Source organism: Bidens hawaiensis, unplaced genomic scaffold (assembly GCF_021521415.1).
Source record: "Bidens hawaiensis isolate Kalapana, Puna unplaced genomic scaffold, B.hawaiensis_p1.1 tig00025295_1, whole genome shotgun sequence".
Classification (NCBI taxonomy): Eukaryota; Viridiplantae; Streptophyta; class Magnoliopsida; order Asterales; family Asteraceae; genus Bidens; species Bidens hawaiensis.
Genome location: NW_027494034.1, coordinates 180,856 through 204,216, shown reverse-complemented (window position 1 = coordinate 204,216; position 23,361 = coordinate 180,856). Strand labels below are relative to the sequence as shown.

General features: G+C 37.7%; 1 long non-coding RNA gene and 1 pseudogene across 1 annotated transcript in view; one reads left to right on the top strand and one right to left on the bottom strand.

The window, feature by feature from the left end:
- The first annotated feature begins 1,305 nt into the window (after positions 1-1,305).
- On the top strand, positions 1,306-2,280 carry LOC143571264 (replication protein A 14 kDa subunit B-like; annotated as a pseudogene).
- The window catches only part of LOC143571265 (uncharacterized), a 168,572-nt gene continuing 146,712 nt past the window's right edge, over positions 1,502-23,361 (bottom strand). Inside the window, exon 3 of the long non-coding RNA XR_013142067.1 lies at positions 1,502-1,531. This is a non-coding gene — a long non-coding RNA (uncharacterized LOC143571265). The remainder of the gene's footprint in view (positions 1,532-23,361) is intronic.

The window sequence follows — 23,361 nt, the reverse complement described above, 5'->3', positions numbered from 1 at the left end:
TTAAAACTTGCATTCATGGTTCTTAACCACCAACTTTGGTTAATTATTGATCCAAAAAGATAACCTGGTTAACTTTTGGTGTTAAATGGTGCACGTGAGGGGTAGCTTGGTCGATTTAATTATTTCATTTCTCTCATCCCCCAACCTTAAACCTCAAGACTAGATCTTCTAATCACAAAATCAAAGATGGTTCATTGTTAAGAAATGTACTAAATCTTTACCATATATTGATTACTATGTAATTATGTAATTTGGCATTATGTGATCATGTATGCTTTGTATTAACTATCATGGGTGGTTTCATGAAATCAACTCAAGCAGATTTTCAAATCATAGATCCATTATCCAATCAAAACGCTTCAATAACCAAGACTCATATCTAAACATATTATAACCAAGAGTTAACATTAAATTAATAGTACTTCTTTTTAATATAACCTACATGAAAAATAAAACATGGTATGAACTCTTAAATGCTCCAAAAGTTGAGTACCAATTATGGCCATTTAATTGATATTTGGCCATAATAATCAACAACATTCTAAAATGCATCTATTTTATGCTTTACAAAGCCACCACACACGTCACACGTGACTAGAAATAAATGGTCTCAATAAAATATCTTATTTACCTTACTAGAAACAATTGAATTGATAGTTAAAAGAAGATTATTAGAAGGTATGAACTTCATCTCAAGTTGGTATAATTTTTGAAACAAAAAAGAATGATAGCAAATAACTAGAAAGAGAGAGAAAGATGAGAGAACTAAATAGACCTAACTACCCATTCACATGCAACATTTGATACCAAAAGTTAACCGGGCTATCTTTTTGGACCAACAACAAAACCAAAGCTGATGATAGAGAACCATACATACACGCTTTAAATATTAGCGATGCTGCATAATATTTGGCTCAAACCACAAGGAACGTTCGTGGCATTCACTCTTTAAATGATTTTAAGTTTAAAAGTATATGTTTATCCTCTTCCAAGCTTTGTCTAGTGTAGGGCTAGATATTTGTGCTAACAAAGCCCTATAAAAAAGGCCCAAATGCTCTGAAATCAACTTACTAGTTGGCGGGAACCTTTACCGCCGTTTTGACTTTAGGGCTCCAAATATATAAAACAAGCCCCATTTGAATAAATTTCAATTTGCCAGTTAATTCTTCAGATTCTCAGCACACAGCAACAGGTTAGTACCGAATGCTCCTCTTACATATTGGTCACATTTTATCTCTGCACACCAACTGTTCGACAAAAGTCCTGTGTGATTGAATAAACTTTAATATGCCATGTTTGTAGTTGATGGATACATCAAACCCAGCTGTTCTTGTGAACGGTGATCTTCTTCGTGGGTCGAAGAGTGCGGACAGTGGTTCAGGTTGTACCGCCTGATGCCGGTGGTCTGACGGGTAGATCAACGGACGAAAAGCAAATTGATGTGAAGGGTCAAATGCCGGCGCTCTTACTACTTTTGTTCAAGTAATTGGTGTTGCCGATAGTGCACAATCTATTTGTGCTGAAATTGTGACTAATTTTGGTGATACATTTGGTATGTTACTTTTTTCCCCAAAGATTAAAACTTGTTTCTTGATATGTTGGTCTAAAAGAGGCATGTTTATGATACCGAAAAAAACTGAACCCATATAGCTAAACATAAACAAAACTGATGGTTTCGTTTTATGTTTTTGAAAATTTGAACTTTTGCTTTGGTTTTTGGTTTTGCGTCTAATTAAAACCGAAAAAACCTAACTGCAATTGAATGTATAGATTTTCAAAATTTAATTTGTTTTTTGAGTAATTATACTAATTTAATATATAATTTAACTCAAATATTTTAGGCAAAATATATGATAACCAAATATATTATTTAGTAATATAGTCATAAATTTAATAGTTTCGGCCAATTTTTTCTTTTTTGGCCTTAAATTTTAAAGCCCAAATGGTAAAGCTGGAAAAAAAAACCGAATTGAACCCAACTATAACCTAAAAAACCAAAAGCGAACAATTATGCACACATTCTACTCTAAAATAAAGCACTGGTTACTAGTAATTATGTTCTTTATTTAATTGGATTTGTTCAGGTATCTCATTTACATTTGGTGTTAAATCAGTGGTCTGTATCTTGATTTGTTTGATTATTTTATGACATGATTAAATCTCATTTTATTTATAGTTATTTTGTATCTATACGTTTTGTGTATTGTTATTGTAGATGCAAATAATTTCAACCAGCTTTGCCAACTTGCTAATGGAGATTTCAGGCATTTGTTTATTTGAAGACCATGTGTACTACAAAATATAAATGGATCAGAAGAGGCATGAAAGTTTTTTTAAACCTCTTTATTTTTGTTTGTTTGTCAATGATCTGGTATTGGTATCGATAAATATAGAACTATCAAACATATTATTCACAGTTTCACCCTCTAAATAACTTGCTATTTGGAGGTAAAAATTTCAATTTTGACATATCTATGGGTAACAAAGAATAATGCAAAGCAAAACAGACTAACCAAGTTGAAATTTTGATACTTAAGCCCATCCAAACTGTTTTATTTAAAGTGAAGTTTTATTAATCATATTTTACATGTGACGCAGTTTTATGAAGATTAAAAAATGTGGATGCTGAGTGTTTAGAATAAACCCAAATTAGCCCCTACCCAATTTACTCATTTGATTAGTTATTCATTAAATCCATTTGCAACCTTAATTTAAAGATTACACTTGGCGGGTCTAGACATTTAACTCAGTGGGAGCAAAAATAACTGATAAATGATCAATTATAACAAAACTAAATACATATCGTAATTTTTATATGATTTTATCTTTTGAAAATGTTTATTTAAAGCTTCATTCATTTGCTTAGTTTCTAGTATTTGTATTATATGTACTTTAACAGAATATAGAAAAGCCTTCCTATTCGTCATCTTCCCTTAATGTTCGTGACTTCTGCTTAGTAATATAATCACCATTTTGTATATTGCTTTGATCACCGATTGTCCAATTCAATATTTTATTGGGTTGGGTTGGAAGAAATTTATAGCATGTGGGCCTAATAGGAAAAACTAAAGGGAGCCTAGATATCTTTTTACCAAAAACAACACTAAAAGAACTAAAATTTACAAAGCCTGTCAAAATCTGGGTGGGGCCGTAATCCCCCCTGAATAGAGGTGCACAAAAAACCCGAATTCCGAAACCGGACCCGAAAAAAAATACCCGGAACTGGTTTTTGTTATACCCGGGTTTTTAATACCAGAACCCGTACCCAACCCTACCCGTAGGGTACGAATAGGGTATGCATTTTATTACCAAAACCTAAACCTGGAAAAAACCAAAAAACACCCAAAAATAGGGTTTTTCAATATCCGGAAATAAGGTATTTAAACACCCGGTTTTAGAATACCCGGTTTTATACCTGACCCGAACCCGATGCATAGGGTTTGGTTTTTAGAGACAATACCCGGACCTGAACTCGACCCAGGTATTACCAATACCAGATTTTCAATACCCGGTCATACCCGAACCCGGGTATTTGAGAAACCCGATTTGTGCACCTCTACCCCTGAACAATGCTTCAGTCCACCACTGCTTACTGCAGCTCTATAGCTTAAGTGTTTATAACAGACGCGAAAGCATGTTATTTGATCATATGTTCAAAGTCATGCTTTTAGTTAGGAACCACTGAGATGCACAATTTGTATAAGCTCATTTCTGGAAACCTATATGGGTATAATGTGGGATATGCTTTTAGGTACTCTTTGAGTTTAACAGGGCCGGCTTCAGGATGCTGACACAGTGAAACACAATGCTAATGATTTTAGTATTACAAATCATTTTATGTCACTGAGAGTTACACAAATTGAAATGAGTATAACTTTAGGATGAACTCTCATACGGTTTAAGATGTGTGGACTGTGAAGTGTAGCCTATATCCCAATACCCAACGAATGGCATGGTTCAAGGGGATGATGATGAAAAGTTAATGATACGTTGGTCTACGCAAGTTGTTGGAACGTATTCCGAAAGGGGAAGGCTCCTACCGAGTTTAAGAGAGAACGGAGATCGGTTTTAGATTAAAGAGTGAGTAAGTGTTGTATTATTTGTGAATGAATTACATTGTTCCTCCTCTCCTCTTTTATAGAGGAGAGTATCATACATATTATCTACCGGGTTTATTAACATTGTACGGGTCCTTTGGTCCATTCTGCTTTCCTTTGGCCCGACGAGTTCGTAGATCTTTATCCCAAGGTTCCTGTCTCTTATCCCGGGACATGCGTGCATCGGGCCACCCACTAGATTAGACGTGTAGCATGTGAGGTTTCCATGGCAAATCATTTCCCTCTAAATGAGCTTCTAGAATGTTTGGGCTATTGGGCTTCTTGTTGTTGGGCTTGCTCTTGTTATTAGGTTGGAGCCTGCTCATGAGGTCCATTTCATGGGTAGGCTCTTCACAAGTTAGCTTGATGTACGCGCTTAGTGAAGTGTTGATGTTTGTATAAACTAGCCATGTTTGGTTAACTTAGGCCTTATTCATTAAGGCAAGTTATGGAGATAATCATGTAGATATCACTAGCTCCAAAGCTGACATTCAAAGTGAATGATCACAAGATTATATATAGCACTTAAATTAAAACCTAGATGATTTACATGACCATCAATGCACCATCTAGTTCTATCAAAAATAAATGAAATGCAAGTATTTTGTGAAAGGATATGAACATGAGTAACCAGCTTTCATGAAAAGGTGGTCTCATTAAAATTGTTGCTTAATATATATGTCACAGATTCATTAAAAGGTTTTGGTTAATCTAACTATCTATATAATTGTCTACCATAAAATCCTACGTGTCGCTCTGACTTCACTACCCACCCCTTCTAGAGCCTTCGAATTGCTTGATTTTTGAATAGAGCTCTCTCATTGATTTAAGCCAGTTTGACCTCGTTTAACCCTTACACAGGTCATAACATCTCAAATACGGGTACCGTTCCTACTAAATCATTGATCACATAACTCTCCTTCACTCCACAAACCCTAGCAACACTTCAGCCTCCATAGTTCCTCTTTTCAGAGTTCCAAAGATTCATGAAATCCTAAACCTTGATCAGCCCCTTCCTCCTCATTATACGATCTTTTCTTTGTGCTTCAATGTTAGGCCCATGTCTACTTTGTTTTGGGGTTTGAGAAAAGACGGTGGGTCTAAGGAGGAGAAGAAAAGCTTAATAATCGCATCTGTTATCTTAATTCAATTTGAAGAGGTATGTTACAGATTAAGGTTATGTTTGGTTGGAGGTAATGGAATAAAGGGGGAATGGAATGGAAGAAGGAATGGAATGGACAAGGGAATGAAATGTATAATTACCATTCCTTTGTCTTGTTTGGTTAACTTATAGGAATGAAATCAATTATTAATTTTTGTTGTTTGGTATCCAAAAAAATTGTAGAAATGAAATACAAATAATAAAAACACTCCTATCTCAAAATACTTTTTACCCCCCGGCACCGCCCCCCCCCCCCCCCAAAAAAAAACTCTACAATGGCGACGGTGGTAGCTCCGGCAACGAAAATAGTGGTGGCGGTGGCAGTGGTGGTGGAGGTGGAGTTAGTGGTGGTGCTGATGTTAGTGGTGGTACCGATGGTTGTTAGGTGGTGGTGTTGTTGAGAAAGTAAGGTGAAGGAGGAATGAAATGAAAAAAAAGAAGAGGGGTGGGAAGGAATGGGATTCCATGTGTAATGGATGATTCCATTCCATTAAGCAACCAAACACCACTTTTTTCATTCCAGCGTAATGAATCATTCCATTCCTACTATCATTCATACATAACAAACACTACCTAAATCATAATGTTCAATTTTCCTTCATGAGTTCGTTGTTTTAACGATTTTAGAATAATCGATTATTAACCCTAAATACATAACAAAAGTCATGTTTTTTTTATTTGTTAAATACTATCTATACAACACCATGCATTTGAATAGATATGCTTTAATGAAAGCTTTGTGATGAGTAACATATTTTGGATTGCAAAGCAAAGTTTATATTTACTTTGAATGATCGAATATAATGATGAGTATTGTTTATTGCTTGATGATCGAGGAATGTAATGATGAGTATTGTTTACTTTGTACATTGTATTTAATGGATGCATACCAACTGCTTGATGAAATGCCTGTGCGAGATTATAAATTTATTTTAGTTCATCAACCAAAGGCCAAACCAATTTGAGCTAATTTTACATGTATGAAGAAAAAAAAAGTGATTTTAGCTACTTGGCGTGTGCTTTGGTTAAACTGTAACTTGTGATTTATTTTTTTAAACTGTTAACTTGACATTTTGTTAAAACTTTGCGATCAAGTTTCAATCTTAAGTTGACCAAATAATAATTAGACCTCCAAAGTAACTTTGGCAAAGTGTAATTAGTGTCGTCATAAGTTATTTGTATAGGAAAGTTAGATATTGTTCATTTACACGAATGAACAACATCTATACCAGTATTAAATTTTAAGGTTTTAGGTTTCGTTGACTTAGATTGATTTTATTACCAAATTACCCTAGGGTTTTTAAAATTAATGTTTTCAGGTTATGAGTCGGGCAGGTTGTCACACCCCGATTTAGGGCCTGGGTGCGACGTCCCGTGTTGGTATCTGGTTTTGTAAATATATCAGAGTAGCGGGTTCATTTTAGCGGAAGTCTTAAAGTGTTAAAATCTTAATTTACATTATCAAAATTTCTCGGGAATTAAATACCCGAGATTTTAGTTTACAAAACAGTGATATTAATATTACAAGGATTGAATAATATTCAAAATTGAGCCATCTCAAGCGATCATCTAATGACTCCAATACTTGTATATCATTCATTATCTAGTTACCTGCATGGGTTGGAAAAATACGCCAGCTATATGCTGGTGAAACGTTGACTCGATAAAACAATTTATAACAGTCGTTAAATACAAATATAGTTTTCTGTTTCATCAACTCAACAGGAACGCCTGTCATTCCCGGTATTTGTACCACTGCCCTACACACACAATTTAAAGGTTCCCTGAGTACATAGCCCCTGTTCGGAGACAACCTTCCCCTAGGCTATGTATCCCTGTTGGAGAACTGGTTATGACTGAGTTGGTTTTGTATGTCAATTATCAGTTATGTTTGGATCCAGACACATGTGTATTTGGTCTGCGTTGCTTTTTGTTATCTATTTTGTATTATAACGATTTAGAGACAATAATCTCATGCAAACATTTATCAGACTCTTTGCAATAAACAACCTGTCTATTACAAGAGTAAAATCAGTTCAGACCATAAAAGGTTAACGTGTTCACCTTGTATTATCAGTTTTGGTGATATCAGCACTTCTTTCCTCAGTATGCTATTGACCTATATTTGTAATAGGCATGCATAAGTATCTAGAAGGTTTATCTTATTTAGCAGACTTTAAGTCTGTTTCAGTTTCAACAGACTCGAGGTCTGTTTAGCAGACTTGGAGTCTGATTCAGTTCAGCAGATTCGAGGTCTGATCAGCAGACTGTTAGGTCTGAACTAACCTTAGTAAAGTTATAGTCGTTTTATGAAATTACTTGGTATTTACATATGACGTTTGGAATAGCACGCTTTGGCCTAATAAAGGATATCACGTTGGCAAACTTCTTCAGATAAGTAAACGGGTCCCGCGGTTGATTGGGATGTGTACGAATTACTTTCCTTAGGCAAGAAGAGTCTACTAATGCTATCCCCCTTCCAGTTACTACGTTCCCGTCAAAATATATGGAAGCAATATTATTATATTCAATAAAACATTACTTTGAAAATAAGTTATGTTTAACGACTATAATCATAGCTAAGTTCTAATAACTATATAATAAAGTAACTTAACCATAATCCTACCTTAGTCAGCTAGTCGGAAGTGAAAACTAAGAAGATCGGCAGCAGTTCAGCTCATGCTTCGCTTACGAAATCAACAGCTCGTTTAACAGCGTAACAACACCTCGTTTCTTAGCGAATTCAGCCCTCGAAACCTCGGAATGCTCTAGCATGCTTACAAATGCTAACTATGTGAAATCTAAGGTGAAAATGGGATGAATGGGGCTGAACCCGTAGCTGCACTTTTATACTCGAATTCTGCAGACCATCGCGTAGCGCGATGGCCTTTCCCCAAGGCCGTCGTGTAGCGCGACGCCGCAATTAACCAGGAGACGCCACCTGTCGACACGTGGTTGGACACGTGGATTTGATTACTTAACAGGGTCTCGCGTGGCGCGATGTCCATGGTAGGTTGACCGTCGCATAGCGCGGCGCCCCACATTTTCTTGAACTGTGTGATGGATCATCGCGTAGCGCGATGGTTTAATCCTATAGACCATCGCGTAGCACGATGGGTCTTAATACAAATTTTCATTTTTAAGACCACATTCTTCGGGAATGTGGTATTGATGGGTTTGACACTGATTATGGGTGTGCGATGGATCGTTTACGTACTTCACTTCCCGAATTTGAACTTAGCGGGTTCTCTAATAAGGACACTGCCCCCATAAAGTCCAACATGCTTTGGCGAGTGCCTTATTTAGTGGAATCGCCCAGAGTTTAGAAGCGAAGTTTGATCTATCTCCTCGCCAAAAAGCAATGTTTGAATGCCTTCGAGCTCCTCGGGCTCAGGATTTTTTAACGGTCATCCCTATTGAAGGATTAGGTCAACACATGTCGGGGTTGGAGTACCGGGCTACCCTTAAGTACTGGCTAATGATCCCTATGTTTCCGATTGATGAGCCTTGCCTAGTTTGCCGCAAAGTCTGTTTGGATTCCTTTGGGGACCATGCGGTGCATTGCAAAAAATTGCCTGGTTTTAAAAACAGACATGATTTGGTTAGGAATTTTCTGTGTGATGTTCTTAAACGGGCAGGGATCTCTGTTAAAAAGGAGGCCCCTGTTAACTTTCTTACGGATCCGCTCGAAGGGAGGTCAACGTTACGACCAACTGATATTCTTGTGTTTGGGTGGGCAGGGAGGAAACACGCTTGTGTGGACCTTACAGGAGTTTCTCCTCTTGTCGAGCTCAGGGACCGCGGATTTGTTGTGGGTCAGGCTGCGTTGAAGGCCGAATCGGGCAAAGTTGTCAAATACGAGAAAGCCTGTTTAGAAAATCAACATGTGTTTCTCCCCTTTGCGTTTGATACATTTGGGTTTCTGGCCCCGGAGGCTGTGAATTTTCTAAACAGGGTTCAGCGTGTCGTACAGAGTACTTTTTCGTCTCTTACGACCCAACGCTTTGTTTTTAGTAGAATTGGTTTTGTTATTCAAAAGGGGGTTGCGGCGCAGCTTGTTGCCCGTTTTCCTGGCACTTTATTGTAATCGTTTTGATTTTAATGAGAAATTGCGTAACAAAAAAATATATATATTATGACAAAAATTTTTTTTAATCCTTTAACTTTTAGAATTTGCACTTTTAGCCTAAAATTAGATGGGGTATTTTCACGGTGTTATACAGGTTACGCTTACAGGTCTTGGGGTTATGGGTCAGAATGATTTCAAGCCGGGTGCGTTACAGGTAGGTTTGCTTCATACTTTGGAAAAAAGGTTTGATACTGGTACAATAAATTGTTCAGCTTTAAAGAGGGTGTACCCAAACACAAGTTCGAGGTAAGGCTGAGGGGTGTGGGGCGCTAACCTGGGCGTGTGAGTCCCTCCGCTCGCGCCCCCAGGCGCTAACCCCACACCACCGGGGCGCGAGCCGGGCGCGAGCGCGGAAATCCAGGCAGGCGTGAGTGTGGTCGCGGGAGAAGAGAGAGGAAAAGCTGGTGGGCCCGCCCAAAAGAGCCGTTGAGCTCGGTTTTTTTTTTTTAAAAAAACCTTTAAAAACTCCTATATATTACCCCAAAATCAACCCATTTCAACCATATCAAACACAACTTCAAATGCTGATGGAAAAACAAAAGGAACGTATCCGAAAGAGGTTGATCGAAGAAGACCAAGCCGAAGAATAAGAATAATGTTTTTTTAGTACTTTAATTTTTATTTTATATTTAGATATTAATGTGTTTTTTTTAATGTGTGTTTTTTTTAATAATTTATGAGTTTTTTTAATAATACGTTTTTTGAATATATTTATAAAAAAATAAAAAAAAAAATCCGCTGGAGCCCCTGCTGGAGCCCCTCCACACCAGGGCCAGGGGCTCCAGCGGGGGCTCCAACACCCATCTTATCCAGTTTCTCTCTCTGCCACACGTCACAATATTATTGGCTGGAGCCCCCACTCGCGCCCCCGTTAGAGCCCCCCACACCCCTCAGCCTAACAATGGGTGTATAATTTCATCATTTCAAATTACAAACTGATGTAACTAATAAGGACTTTCTTTTTTGGCAGATAACGCAAACAACTACAACCACACAAACAACATTTTGTGCATCTTTCTACAACATTATATTATTACTTTTGAAGTCTCTTTGTCAACGTATGGAAATTTGATAGATTAGTATATGGATATTGGGGTCATGTGGTATGATAATGACACTATAATATTTGTTGTCTTAATGTGTAATTGTTGCAGTGTATTAACGTGTGAATATTAGGGTCATGTGATATGACATTGAAAATCTAATGCTTTGCTTTACAATTGTTTGCAATTTTTGTTAAAGTTATTGATTAGTTGGATCTTAGTAATGAATGAGAATAAAGCCCCTTTTTTCTTATTGAAGATTCTATCTCATATCAGTGGTGGGTTGTTGGAGGTGGTGGAAGAGAGTTGATGGCGGTGTTTGTAAACGGTGGTGGCGGCGGTATTTCCGGTTGCTATAGTGACTGGCGTCCAAGGTAAACGTTTGGAAGGAGGGAGGTGGATGGTGGTGAGTTTATCATAATCAGAATTAACCTCTTCATGTAATCAATTCAGGTTCGTTCGAAGTCTGCTTACAACATTTTATTCTATTATTGTTGTGATAATTTGATTATTATTTTGTGCAATAAAATCCATTAGGTATTGAATTCAGTTAAGGATTTGATTGAATTGAATAGTTGTTGTTGAATGTAATTAGTATATGATGAATTGATATTGTATTAATTTGATTGAGATTTTGAGATTATTACTGTAGTTGCAAAGCTTTCAAGATACCCATTTAAAAATGGTTGAGATTGGATAAACTCATAAAAGTGTGCATCAATTTTGGTTTTTATGATGTCTCAAGTGGATCTTCCTCGTGAAGCTGTTAATTAGAGTCGGTGTAATTACAGTTTAAGAAGATGGAGAGATGTTCTTGTACATCCTCCAGTTTTGATTGAAAGTTTTGAGCAAGGAGAGAGTGTTGCATATTATGTTGATGACCTTGAAGGAAATGAATGGCTTTAAAAGTATTAGATGATCTCATTTCTCCCGCTCAAATTCAAATGACATTATATTTTTAGATAGTTGCATTATATTTTTTGATAGCATTTATTGTGATTATTATGTTTATTTCCTTCTCACTTTAGAGGATTAATTTGTATGCATATATACTATTGACAACAGACTCAAATTGTTGCTCTTCTCACCAATTACCTTGGATGGAAGATTCAAATTGTTGCTTTTCTCCAAGGCTTAGACCTCCACAGATTTATTGATGGCTCTCACCCCGCACCTGCCGAAACCATCGTCACTGATGGAACCAACAACCCAAATCCTGAATTCTCAGCTTGGTTTCGCCAAGACCGTTTGCTTTTCGGGGCTCTCGTCGGTACCCTATCCGAACCCATTGTTCCCCTAATTTCCAACGCATCATCTTCTTTAGAAGCTTGGCAGATTCTTGCCAAAACTTATGCATCCCCATCTCGTGGGCACATAAAACAACTCCACCACCGTTTGAAACAATGTTCCAAACGTCCAGACCAATCCATTACCGAGTACATGCAATCCATTAAGACAATCGCTGATGAACTCGCTACTCTTGGAAAACAGTTGGATGCCGAGGATGTTAATGATGCTGTCCTCGCAGGGCTTGACCAAAACGCCTACAAGTCCATTATTGACTCCGTTCATGCTCGTGACTCAACCATCTCCTTTCATGAACTTCATGAAAAATTAATCAACCAAGAGCTCTCCTTAGCCGATGCTATCAACCCCACTATCAACATGCATCAACCTGCTACCCGCTTTTGCGGCTAACACCTGTCAAACCCCTACCAGCTGCAACTCCTCCAAACCGTGGCACTCCCGAAATAACAACTCGGCTGGCATTTTACCAACCCCTATTACTGGTCCCGGTTCGTGTCCCTTTTTAGGCAAATGCCAATGTTGTGGCACTAAAGGCCATACCCTCACTTCCTGCCATGTTTTCAAAAAGCTTTGCCCACAAGTTTTTTTTACCCACTTCTCAAAGAAACAATTCACAGGGGACACCACAAGCATATTGCATGGGCACCAACCACAACACCTACCTTTCCAACCCACCGTGGCTATTTGATAATGGGGCCTCTCATCACATCACCAATGACCTCAATGCGTTATCACTCCATACCCCGTATGACGGGACCGAGGAATTAGTCATCGGCGATGGTTCATCCCTTACTATCACTCATGTTGGTTTAATCACTCTTAATTTTTCAAACGTTTCTTTTGTCTTGCATAACGTCCTTTGTGTTCCTACTATATCCCGTAACATCATTTCTATTTCTCAATTATGCATGGATAACAACGTACTAATTCAATTATCTTTCATGAATTTTGTTATCAAGGATTCCCAAACCAACGCTCCTCTCCTACATGGAACAAGTAGCCATGGAATTTATGAACTCCGCCCCACCAAGCCACCTCAAGTCTTCTCTTTGCAATTCAATAAAGATCTCCTATGGCATCACTGTCTAGGGCATCCTCAAATTAAAGTTTTGAAACATCTATCTTCTTTTGTTCCTTCCATTAAACTTTTCATGATTATTGTAATGATTGTTGCATTAATAAAAGTCACAAGCTCCCTTTTCATAATTCCTCTTTATCATCTAATGCACCTTTACATTTAATATTTTCCGATGTGTGTCCCGTTCACTCTTATAATGATTTTAAATATTACATAATATTCGTCGATCATTTCACCAAATATACATGGATTTATCCCTTAAAACACAAATCCGATTCCTTAACCACATTCATTTGTTTCCAAAAGCTTGTAGAAAATTTTTTCTAAACAAAAATTAAGCAATTCTTTTCTAACAATGGAGGTGAATATATCAAGCTTGCACCCCATTTTGCTTCTAGTGGCATAACACATCTTACTTCCCCACCTCATACACCAGAACATAATGGATATGCTGAAGGCCGTCATTGACACATCGTCGAAACGGGTCTCGCATTACTTTCACATGCCAAAATGCCTTTGAAATTTTGGCCATTTTCCTTCACCACTGCCACATATTTAATAAACCGCTTGCCCACCTCTACACTTAAAAATGACTCTCCATTCTTCCGCTTATTCCAAAAACTTCCTAATTATGATAAGCTCCATTATTTTGGTTGCTTATCATACCCATGGCTACGACCTTACTCAATCCACAAACTCCAACCACGTTCAATACGATGTATTTTTGTGGGCTACTCCTCTTCTCAAAGTGCATATCACCTCCTTGACCCACTCACTAACAAAGTGTACACCTCTCGTCATGTACATTTTGTTGAACATCAATTTCCCTTTGAAAACCTCACCAAGACTCATACCCCACCTTCACCTACACCTGAATCATGGCTCCCTCTTATCATCACTCACATACCCCCATACATCCCTCCTCAAACCATCCAACCTACACAACAATCTTCCTTGCCCAGCACCCTTAATTCTTCCTCAATCTTAAACACAAACCCCATCCAACCTATGGACACCCTTCCCACCAACACCGAAACCCACCATTCACCACAAGAAAATTCCACTCCAACATCATCCACATCCAATACATCTTCTGCTCCTATCTCCCAACCCGTTACACAGCCACCCACCAGTCGGACCCACCGTAAACCAAACCTCAAATATCATAACTCCGACTTTGTTTTATACAACACCACCACCCAACCATTTCCCGAACCCGCTAATATTACTCAAGCTCTTAAATATTCTGCTTGGCGCAAGGCCATGCAAAATGAGTATGATGCTCTCATAAATAACAACACTTGGACTCTCGTTCCCCCCGATTCTATTCCCAACTTAGTTGGGTGCAAATGGGTTTACCGAACTAAATTCAAACCTGATGGGTCCGTCGATCGACTTAAAGCACGTGTCGTTGCTAAGGGTTTCCACCAACGACCTGACCTAGACTATATAGAAACCTTTAGTCCGGTCATTAAACCCGCCACTCTCTGCATGATTCTTTCTCTAGAGGCCTCTCAAAATTGGTGTCTTCGTCAACTAGACATTAATAATGCTTTTCTTCAAGACGCTCACTGAAACCGTGTACATATCTCAACCACCCGGTTTCATCGATCCTTCTCTCCCGACCCACGTTTGCAAGCTTAATAAAGCCATTTATGGTCTTCGACAGGCATCACGTGCCTGGTATGAAGAACTAAGGTAATTTCTTATCTCAGCTAATTTCAAACCCACTGTCTCGGATTCTTCTCTTTTTGTCCATCGTTCCACCACTTCTCCTATTTTTGTTCTTGTATACGTTGATGACATAATCATCACCGGCCGAAACACCGCTATGGTAAATGATTTCATCACCTCCCTTTCTGCTTGCTTCTTTCTTAAAGACCTAGGTAATCTTTCCTATTTCCTCGGGGTCGAAGTTTTACCACACTCACATGGTATCTTTCTTTCTCAAGCAAAATACATTCTTGATATTCTTAATCGAGCTAACATGATGGATAGTAAACCCGCATCTACACTTATGGCTACCTCGGTTCCTCTCAATAAAGAAGATTTTTCGCCCATACCTAACCCCACAGATTACCGAACACTTGTCGGTTCCCTACAATATCTTTCCCTTACCCGGCCTGATGTTGCATTTACTGTTAACAAGTTATCACAGTTTATGCAAACCCCCACCACTCACCACTGGCATGCTCTCAAACGCCTGTTCCGGTACTTACAATGCACCATACACCATGGGTTACTTATTAAACGCAACTCACCGTTGCACTTACATGCCTTCACCGATGCCGATTGGGCTGGTGACAAACTGACCTATTTTAGCACTTCTGGATACATCGTATACCTTGGCTCTAGCCCAGTATCCTGGAGTTCCAAAAGACAGTCTTCTTTGGCACGTTCTTCCACCGAGGCTGAGTTTCGCGCAGTTGCCTCAACCACCGCATAACTTCAATGGATAATGTCTCTTGTGTTGGAACTTGGATATCGGTCTATTAGTTGGACTCGGTATGCCCAAGACACATATTATTATTGATGTGGCTAGTACGTTATGATCCAAGTCGGGTCATACCCAATAACAAGCTAGACAAACACAAATAATATTTGTTTATATATGATATGATCATAACAAATAAATATTAACACTTGAGTTATTTAGAAAGGGGTTTCTAAATACAATATACTTGTGAAATAAATAAATCATATGGATGATTTATACTTTGAGAGAGAGCATTCCATAGTGTTATTTAAGATGGTTAAATAACAATATGTGGAAATGGTTACCAAGCATGTTACCTATATTGTGTTATGTTTATTTTGGGAAATAACACAATTGAGTTTTATGATATAAAAGAAAAAAATAATAATAATGATAAAGGAAGAGGGTGGCCGGCCCCCCTCTCTTTCTTTCTCCCTTATTATTTTATTAATATATATTTCCTTAGTGGGTGCATGCAAAGGGTGTGAATGGTGGACTTGTAAGGTGCCATTTTGAAAGACCAAACAACTCATTCATTTTTTTTCACAACACAAGAACAAGATACAAACTCTTCTCTCTAGATTTTCTTTTCTTCTTGTATTTGGCCAAAAGGAAAGGAAAGGGAAAAAGATTATCAAGTGTTTAAATCCTAGCTAAGAAGGTGTTTGTTGCAAGGCTTGGGGTATACAAGCTTGAGGAACTCCCATTGAAGTTCTAGCCAATCTTTTCATCATCTCTTTTACTCCTTCCTTGGATTTGAAAGGTAGTCATAACATGCATGGACTTATAGTGACATGCATGTGTTTGATAGTATGCATTTTGTATATGGATCCGGGATTGGGTTTTGCATGTGTAAAATCGGTTTTATACATATCAAACTAACAAGATTTAAAACTTTTTATCCGCTGTGTTTTTGATAAAAGTAAGGTTTTATCGCTTTGATAATCTTGTTAAAACCCAACAATGGCATCAAGAGCCGCTTATACGGATGCATGCTTCATTAAAACAAAAAATTTTCGGGTTTATGGCGGGTTTCACCATATGGCCGAAAAGGTTTTTGGGGTTTTGGTTTCCCCATGGTTTTTCAAGGTTATACTTTACATGCATGTGGTAATCTTGAAAAACTAGGTCATTTGGATGATTGATTGTATTGTTTGGACATAACCCGAAAACTTTCGGTTTGGTTAGATATGGCCGTAAGTTTTGAGGGAAAAAGGGGAACCATATTGGTCTTGTATTATTGCATATTTGGATGTGTATTGGATGTTCATAACCTAGCCTTGGCCTTGTGTTTGGTTGAATGATTGTGTTGATGTGTTTGTTCATTCAAGTGGTTGTTTGTTCATTCGATATGGTTGTAAAATTTATTTGGATTTGTAATCTATTTATTCATTCATTTGGTTTGTAATAATAAGTAGATTAGATGCATTTCTTTTACTAGAAAAATGTATTAGGACATATTTTGTAAAAGAAGATGCAAGGATGGAGGCCCAAATAAAGTGAAGACCACAACACGGGGGTGAACACTTGGAGCATTTGGATGCGGGATCAAGTGGGAGTTAACCGACACAAGATTATGTCCTTTCGGCTCCCTTAGGAAAGACCTTTTTGACACACTTGTCTTCGGTCAACAAGTGTAGTCAACATTAGGAGGCTATGGTTATGAACTTGTGGTTGTATGTTTTATGCTTGCATTGTTGATTTTCTTTTGTTTGTGTTATTGCAATATGGTTTGCTAACTACTTAAAATCAACAACTAGCATAAAATTGGTTCCTTAGAAATCGTTAGGTAATAAAATTGGTTTTATTAAAGTCTAATGATTTCATAATAAAATGAGTTTTATTAATAGGAATTTTGAAAATGGGGTTTTCAACTAAATACCATACATTTGAATGCATGCAAATGGAAGGTACATAAAAGGTTTTCCAATCTAGAATTTAGAAAACTAAAATCCATTTTATAAAATAAGTCGAACACCATCCTTTTGTACAACACTCGAATCACTTGGGAACTCGGTATGGGATAAAGGTCACCTAACCATGTTGGAGGAAACTTGTGAGTTTGAGGTGGGTTTACCATACTTGTGGGATAAAGGTCACCTAACCACATGTATGTGTAAACTCACACGTGTGTATAAGTAGGATGACTTAAATTGGAAACCATGTAAATAGGGTCACCGAAACATGGTATACAATGGTGTTGATGGGATTAGACATGCCAACTAAACATAAGATATTTAACCGATCCCATAAAACTAGAAGTTGCGAAGGGTTGCAATTGTCAAACGTTGACTACCTTGTTAATTTAAATAGTAGGATAAAGGTCACCCTAACTACTATTTGAATGTAACGTTGGGTTCTAGATTTTAATCATTAATTGTCTTGGAGACATAAATGGTATTAATGATTAAAATTAATTATTGATATCGAAAATACTAAAATTGAGCTTTGTTATATTTGTAGATGGCCGCAATCAACAACCCACATACCGTTATTATTCCACCCGTTAACAACCTATCACTTAGATCTATTCTTGACAAGGATCGTCTAAACTATTTAACTTTATGGATTGGTATCGAAACTTGAGAATCGTTCTCAAGCAAGAAAAGAAATACTACGTATTAGAGGATCCTATTCCCGATGAACCTAGTGTTGACGATGTCCAAAACCATAACGATTGGGTTAAGCACAATGAGGATTCGGTGCAAGTTGCTTGCCTCATGTTGGGAACTATGATTCCCGAAATTCAAAAGGATTTTGAACTTCATGGGGCATACGATATGATCACCCAACTTAAGGAAATGTTCCTTACACAAGCTAGGGTGGAACACTTCGAAACGGTTCGAGCACTTTGATGTGTTGTAAAACACACGTATTTTCCGCACCTTTTATCTACGTAATATATTATATTTTATGTGTTTTTACTCGTTTTAGATAGGTTTTACATACATTTATTAATCTTGTAGGTTTTGGGTAAAAGAAAGGAAGAAACCGGGACTTTTCGAGCTTTTTACGAGCCTTTTACGCATACAAGTTCAAGACAAAGCTCAAGGCCCGACCCGTATGCATCATGGAGGCCCAAGACCATATTATATTATATTATATAAAAAAAATAAAACCCTAATCAGCCAAAAGAGCTGCTGGACGGAATCAACAGCAGCACAACAACAATCAACAGCAGCACAACAACGGCAACAGCAGCAAACAACAGCTAACAGCAGCCCGGAACACCCAATATCCTTTCTTTCATAACATTGTTCAACAACTTTAATTCTCTTGTTTAATTGTTAACTAGTTTTGCACTTGATTGAGAGATTGAATTGTTTATGATTAGTGTTGATCATTGGATGTTTGTTAAGATGATTGGTATGAGTTTAATGATGGTTTTATTAAGTGTTTGCTGCTGTCCAAAAATTATGCTCGGCTAATCTTGTTAGTTATACCTAGAAATGATGATTCTTGTTAGGTTTTGATAGGTTTTATGGATTGTTTGATTGATAGACTTGAATTGTTATTGTAAAGTTTGATTTAGACATGAAATAGGTTGTGTTTAAGGGCTGGAAATTTTGGTGATTTATTGCATAAACCCCGTGTGTTGATTAATTAGTTTTGCATTGATTGATCGATGCATTGTTTGATTCTAGACTTTGTGTTTAGGGTTTGTTTGCGGTAGGTACCACCGTAGGGTTTTGTTGCATGATTTATTGGATTAAGTACAGCGGTTAGACACCTTCTTTGAGATCGAGAGGTGATAGGAAGTAGGGTCGTCTCATTGCCTTTGCATGCTAGAATAGGAATTGCGCGAGAGCGAGTTCGTTTCTTGTCAGGTTTAGGTGTTTTGAGCGACTAGTTGATCTATTTTGGTTTAAGTTGAATTGTTTTTCTATCCTTGGTTGTGTAGTATTCATTACCATTAGGGTCGAGTATTGGTGAGACCGAGAGGTGATCCTTCATTAGAACACGTTAGTAATTATTTCCCGGTTTGGTCGTTTTAGCCGATTTTGAGTAGTTTAGGCTTGTTGAGTGAGACCGAGAGGTAATCCAGTGAGCCCGAGCGATCCTTAGTCGTGTCATCTTTAGGGACCGGTGTCTTGAAGTCATCCAATCCATTAGCTTGTTAGACCTACAATTTGATTCAGACCTAGGTAGACGTTTTTCTCCCATCCGAAGTTAACACTGTCAGTTTTCCGTTAAGTTTTCTATTTTTGGTAACTTTTGTCAGTTAGGTCAGTCAGTCTAGTTAAGTCATTTTATAAAAACAAATTTAAAAATCAAAAATTAATTAATTATTATTCTTAGGTAGGTCGTGTCTAGGGTCGTAATCGTTAGCGTCTTTCGTGTCTTCGTGTTCGATACTCGGACTTCCTAGAGTTATATTACTTGCGACCGGTACACTTGCCGGTTGTGTGTGGTTAGGATTTTCGTTTTAATTAAAGCTTCGTTGTGAGGGTTATCCGACGCACATCACACTTCATGCATGTCTTATGGAAGAAACCCAATCCGTTTCCTCCTACGTGCTTAAGATGAAAAGCCACATTGATCGTCTCGAGCGCCTTAATTGTTGCATCTCAAACAAGTTAGCCACGGATATAATCCTAAATGGGCTAACCAAGAAATTCGAGGCTTTGGTTATGAATTATAACATTAATGGGTGGGACAAGAGCATTGGTGAGCTTCATGCAATGCTCAAGACGGCCGAGATGGGAATGGGTAAAAAGGTTTTACCCGTTCTCACGATCAATGAGGGAGGCAATAGGAAGAGGCATCACCCAGAACCTAAGGCAAAGGTTGCCAAAGGTAAGGGACAAGTGATGGCTAAGTTAAGGGAAAGGTGAAAGCGGGACCACCCAAACCGAAAGAAAAGAAGCCAAAGGTTTGCGCGGAGGATCCGTGTTTTGGATGTGGGGAGATAGGGCATTAGATGAGGAATTGTCCAACCTATCTAAAAGAGTTGAAAGCTAAGAGGGATGCGGGGCAAACCTCGAGTATAACTTTCATGATTCATGTTGATCTTAATATTATTTCCTCTAACACATGGGTATTGGATACTGGATGTGGAACTCATATTTGCAATTTGTTGCAGGGGTTCAAAGGAAATGAAGGATTCAAGAAGGGAGATATTAGTCTCTTCATGGGCAACAGAGCAAAGGTTGTTGTCGAAGCCCGAGGGGACTACGTTTTGAAGCTTCCAAATGGTTTGGAAGTTATTTTAAATAATGATTTGTATGCTCCTAGTTTGACTAGGAATATTATCTCCGTTTCCTTGTTAAGACAATATGGTTATGATTTTAAGTTTATGGATGATTGTATTTATGTTTTCATGAATGATGTATTTTATTTTAAAGCAATGCCATCTAATGGCATTTATGAATTAGTTCATGATAACACATCTTATGATAACATGTTGTACCAATCAAGCACCAAAAGACTCAAAATGGATTTGAGTAAGACTTATCTTTGGCATTGTCATCTTGGTCACATAAACAAAGATCGCATACATACACTTCAAAAGAATGGTCTTTTGGAATCCAGTGATGATTCATTTGATAAATGCGAGTCTTGTATGTTAGGAAAGACGACCAAGGACCCCTTTAGTGGAACAAACCAAAGGGCAAAAGACTTATTAGGTATCATACATTCGGATGTATGTGGCCCTTTTAAGGCAATGACAAGGAATGGTGAAAGATACTTCAATACCTTTATTGACGACTATAGTCGTTATGGGTATGTGTACTTGTTAAGACACAAAGATGAAGCTTTTGAAATGTTCAAAATCTTCCAAAATGAAGTACAAAATCAACTCGATAAAACCATCAAAGTACTTCGTTCGGATAGAGGAGGTGAATACCTAAGTGATGCTTTCCAAGATCATATTAGAAATTGTGGGATCATCTCACAACTTACTCCACCCGGAACACCACAACACAATGGTGTGTCTGAGAGGAGAAATAGAACTCTATTAGATATGATTCGATCTATGATGGCTAGAAGCACATTGCCTCTATCATTTTGGGATTTCGCTTTGCTCTCCGCGGCCCGTATTCTAAATATGGTCCCAACCAAGAAAGTGGACAAGACACCTTTTGAAATATGGAATGGAAGGGCTCCATCATTAACATATTTAAAGGTATGGGGTTGTGAGGCTTATGTCAAGATCAACACCCAAAACAAACTTGAAAGTCGGTCCACTAAGTGTATCTTTGTAGGATATCCCAAGGACTCCATAGGATATTATTTCTACAACCCAACTGAGCAAAAAGTGTTCGTTGCTCGAAAGGCCGAGTTCTTGGAAACTAAGTTCCTTATGGAAGGTACTAGTAGAACGGTGGAACTCGAGGAGGATTGAGAACCACAAGCCGATACACGTTTGGTTGACACTAGCAATCAACAAGAGGTTGTTGAGAATGATGAAATGGTTGATCAAAACACACCAAACGTTCGCAAATCCGGTAGAATTAGACATCCACCCGAAAGATATGGATTTTTCATGGATGGATGCTATGTGGTAGATTCGGATGAACCCACCACATATCGTGATGCAATGTCACAATCCGATTGTGACAAATGGCTTGAAGCCATGAACGTAGAGATGCAATCCATGCATGACAACCAAGTATGGGATTTGGTTGTACCACCTCTTAATTCCAAACCGGTTGGAAGTAAGTGGGTTTTCAAGAAGAAAACCGATATGCATGGAACCTTGGATACTTATAAAGCAATAATTGTAGCAAAAGGTTTCACTCAAACTCAAGGGGTTGACTATGATGAAACTTTTTCTCCCGTAGCAATGCTAAAGTCTATTAGGATATTGTTTGCCATAGCCGCACATTATGACTATGAGATATGGCAAATGTATGTCAAAACCACTTTTCTAAATATGCATCTTTAGGAAGATGTCTATATGGTTCAACCCGAAGGTTTTGTCGATCCACAACATCCTAACAAAGTATGCAAGTTAAAGAAATCAATCTATGGATTGAAATAAGCATCTAGAAGTTGGAATCACCGTTTTGATGAAGAAGTTAAGAAATTTGGATTCATCAAAAATGGTGATGAAGCTTGTGTATATAAGAAAGCTAGTGGGAGCATCATTACCTTCTTAGTATTGTATGTTGATGACATACAACTATTTGGAATGATAGTCCAACCATGGAAGGTGTAAAAGCATGGCTTGGAAGTTGTTTTTCCATCAAAGATCTTGGTGAAGCTGCCTATATTTTGGGAATAAAGATCTATAGGGATATATCAAGGCGGTTGATAGGTTTAAACCAAAGTGCATACATTGACAAAATCTTGAAAAGGTTCAAGATGGAGAACTCTAAGAGAGGTTTGGTACCTATTCAAAGAGGAACGATATTGAGTGTGTCTCAATGTCTAAGCTCAAAGGAAGAGCAAGATAAAATGAATGGGATCCTATACGCATCGGCTATTGGATCCATCATGGTATGCAATGGTATGCACTAGACCGGATGTGTCATGCGCTTTAAGCATGACAAGTAGATTCGGTATGCCCAAGACACATATTATTATTGATGTGGCAGTACGTTGTGATCCAAGTCGAGTCATACCCAATAACAAGCTAGACAAACACAAATAATATTTGTTTATATGTGATATGATCATAACAAATAAATATTAACACTTGAGTTATTTGGAAAGGGGTTTCTAAATACAATATACTTGTGAAATAATAAATCATATGGATGATTTATACTTTGAGAGAGAGCATTCCATAGTGTTATTTAAGATGGTTAAATAACAATATGTGAAAATGGTTACCAAGCATGTTACCTATATTGTATTATGTTTATTTTGGGAAATAACACAATTGAGTTTTATGATATAAAAGAAAAAAAAATAATAATGATAAAGGAAGAGGGTGGCCGGCCCCCCTCTCTTTCTTTCTCCCTTATTATTTTATTAATATATATTTCCTTAGTGGGTGCATGCAAAGGGTGTGAATGGTGGACTTGTAAGGTGCCATTTTGAAAGACCAAATAACTCTTTCATTTTTTTTCACAACACAAGAACAAGATACAAACTCTTCTCTCTAGATTTTCTTTTCTTC